Below are 3,791 nucleotides of genomic sequence, written 5' to 3' on the forward strand. Positions count from 1 at the left end.
AGTCTCTGTGGATATGGCCTGGCTGGCCGCATGAATAACACACCAAAGCACCAAACTGACATTTCCCTAGATGATTCCTTCTGCATCTCCCACAGCGTGGCTAGGATCTAGAGGTCTGGGCTACACTTCCCTGTGACTACGTACCCTGCATCTTCGGCCCCTGACTAGACTGAAAATTTTGGTTGCACTGCTCAGCTATGGTTTTGGACACTGGAGTACTAGCTGCCGACTTGCATTACCCCAATTCTTTTTCTTTTGCCATTTTCCACCCCAATTACCACTCTGCTACTGACTATGACTTTGGTCTATTGCTCTGGCTCTCTTTGCCTGCCAATCTTTTTTCCTAGATTTGGCTATCCTCTTCTTTTTCTCCTCAACTTGCTGTATGTGGACTGACAGTCTAGCAAAGTCCATATCCCTGTTCAACATAGCTTCTTGACACTCAAGCACCAGATTATCTGAAAGGACGGAAGCAAACTTCCTCATTTGGATCCTCATACTACTCGTCATCTTAAGAGCATAATGGGCCAGCTGGTTAAACTTTAAAGTATACACCTGAACACTCATCTTACCTTGGTTAAGGTTCATAAACTCTTCTGCTTTAGCTTCTCTCAGCTCTAGAGGAAAGAATCTTTCAAGAAAAGCTTCCACAAACTCGTCCCAAACTGTGGGCTCAGCACTGTCACCCTTCGCATCCTCCCACTCGTTGTACCATTGGTTTGCTACATCCTTTAACTGGTATACTACTAGATCAACACCCTCCATCTGATCAACATGCATTACTTTAAAAATCTTCCCTATTTCATCTAGGAACTCCTGCAGGTCCTCTTCTACCTTAGCACCAGAGAACTTGGGTGGGTTCATTCTCATGAACTTTAGAAGTAACAAACGTAGACCCAGTATCCTCCGACCTCTATGTTTGCGCGAATACCAACTGTGCCATCATGTGAATAGACCATCTGAATTCAACATTAAAAACCTCTCTTTCACGAGGCTGAGTGCGATTGGCCCCCATTCGGGGAGCTCTGGGAGGACTAGTCAGTACAGGAGGTACTCCTAGAGTAGGAACAGGTTCTGGGGTATGAGCTCTTTTATGGGTCCACATCCCATTGGTGGGACAAACTTCATCATCCTGAGCATTAACGTTGGTGCGACGGAGAGGCATCACTGGTTTTCTGAAAAGAAAGAGGTCTTTGATTAGGGGACAAATTAGACACTGAAGCACTAACTAAATCCCAGAGAAGAGAAATATTCTTAAATACCTAGTAGCCTCCTGCTTATAAGTATGGAGTGCTACACATCCATATACAAGACTCTACCTGACGTGATTTCGCAGACACCCTGGGACCATGAACCGTGCTCTGATACCAAGTTTGTCATGACCCAAAAGAGGGCCGGGCCATGATGGACATCCCAAACAATGAAGGCCCGAAACGCCCTTCTCTTTCTGGTAATCATGAACAACATTCATATAATAAAAGAAGATGCAGACACATAATCTGCTATGGAAACATGGTCAATTCTGAATTCAATATAAGTATGGAAACTGTAAATCAACTACATCTAAATAAAGTCTGACTCAGTTTACGAAATTTCTACTACATAAAAATCTGACAACTGTCTGAAACTGGGACAAGGCCCCCAGTAGACCAAAATTGAAATAAGTGACCTAATCTGAAAAGAAAGTCCTTCTGGAATAGAGAAGGCTCACCACTGCACAATCTGATCAGCTGTCTGAATTATGTACTGCTTATCTAGACCCCTAGACTAAGTCTCAGAACCTGATAGGTAGGGGAAGGGGGTGTCAATACAGATGTACTGGTATGCAGAGCATATCTAAAATAATCATTTATTATTCAACATATATGAGAGAAATTTAAAATAGTTCATAAGTATATCATATAGTAAGAATTCACATGGGCATTTTAAAGACTCTGTAAAAATCATCTCAACTTTTAGAAATCTATGTTACTTCTGCGCTAGGTGGTATACCCTACAACTCTGAAAAATTCCATGGGCTATATGGAAACTGCCATTAACTCAGCAGTGAAGCCCCCAACCTAAGTGTTTCGCAAAGGTTGGAGTAACTTAAAGGATGTTTCTTGATGTCCACAGCTTGGTGATTCCAAATCTTTAATTTGTTTTGAAAACCCATGGTTGAATCTTGATTTATTTGGATTATCAATATGGAACCCTAGAGAGTGTTCTTGAATATTTTTGGTGAATGTATGAGTAATATTCTCAATTGGGGTTGAAATCTCATGTTTGGACTGATAAAGGTGAGGGAAAATACCTAATATACCCTTAATGAGACCGGTATTAAAATATAATGGGGATCCCAATTTCATGGGCCACCGCGATGCGCCACTATTACGGTGGCTCACTAGAAATTGATGAATGGGAATTTGGCCCACTCCAGGATGCGCCACCATCACGGAGTCCTACTAGAAATTGATCATCATCATTTGCACCCTCTCTGTGACGTGCCAAGGATAGGAATGACGGTGTTTTATGACTAGGACTTAAATTACCCATAACTCCTTCACCGAGTGTCCATTTTAGACGCATCTTATATCGACGGAAAACTTATTCAATCATCTACGAAATGAAAAGTTGAAATCTAAAGGATTCCACTGGAAAAAAGTATAAATCATTCTAGAAGTCAATGCTTGATTTTTTAGGGACAAAATTTAGCTAAGAAAAATTTTGGGGCGTTAGAAGCTGTAGCTGCTGCTTGCGATACCCCCAAATTCATACTGTTAAACTAAGTAAGCATCTGATTTTACATTGCTGTAAGCTGAGCTGATAAAGCAGTGAACTGATCTACCTCTAACACACATGTAACTTTCTTAAGAGCACTTCTCGAGTCTGCATTCCATTTAGGATTCCCTTGTGAAATCCAATTCAGTAGTGTGTATAGTTCAGCATATGTCTTCTCAAGAGCTTGTCTACCTACTACTGAATCCAATAAAATGAACATCATTAGACTGATGACGGTAAGGGCAATTTCTAAGCATACTTTTAAATCTCTCCCAAGCTTGGTAGAGATTCTTTCTTTCTTTCTGTCTGAAACTCAGAATCTCATTTCTCAAATGTACAGTGTTTCCTGATGGAAAGAATCAAATAAGAAACTTCTGAGCTACATCTTCCCATGAAGTAATAGGGAGTGGTAGTTTTGTTTGTAACCACCTCTTCACTTCCCCAATTAAACAAAAGAGGAAAATAGTTAGTCTGATATAATCAGTATTAAACCTTGCAGGAATATAGCTATTTCTTATTTCCAGGAAGGTCTGTATATGCTGTTGTGGGTATTCATATGAAAATCCAGCAAAATTGCCCAGCCAAATTCAGTAACTGCACCATATTCTGCTTTAATTCAAATCGACCACCTGGCTCGGGCTTGCGAATATTGTTAGTCGTATAGTTCATGAGTGGAATTGCCACCTCAAGAATAGGTCTAACAGTTGCTTAAGCAGGAGCAGCTGGAATAACCAGAGATACAACACGCCCGACATTTGGATCAACTGGAGCATTTAGATCAACAAGATTTGGATCTCTTTGTTTAGCCATTTGAACCTGTTGAATTGGATAATGAGCTTTTCACCTCTGTTGAAATACCAATTTTGGTTCTGAAAAAGGCTCTAGCAACTCTCTATCTCTTGCCAGTCCTGTATTAAGCTAAACCTGCAAAAATTCAGCCGCTAAGATCAAGTCGTTAACACTTAAACTTACTATCAAAACCAAAAAATTTAGCAAATTACTAGTTATACTAGTTCTCGGCAATGACGCCA

The 3,791-nt window shown here is 40.5% G+C and overlaps 1 non-coding gene across 1 annotated transcript; it reads left to right on the top strand.

Annotated features, from left to right (window-relative positions):
• The first annotated feature begins 2,988 nt into the window (after positions 1-2,988).
• On the top strand, positions 2,989-3,095 carry LOC124891954. The gene has a single exon (XR_007049981.1). It is a non-coding gene; the product is annotated as a small nucleolar RNA R71 (small nucleolar RNA).
• Positions 3,096-3,791: the final 696 nt, after the last annotated feature.

The sequence above is a fragment of the Capsicum annuum genome, chromosome 1, assembly GCF_002878395.1.
Source record: "Capsicum annuum cultivar UCD-10X-F1 chromosome 1, UCD10Xv1.1, whole genome shotgun sequence".
NCBI classification, from domain to species: domain Eukaryota; kingdom Viridiplantae; phylum Streptophyta; class Magnoliopsida; order Solanales; family Solanaceae; genus Capsicum; species Capsicum annuum.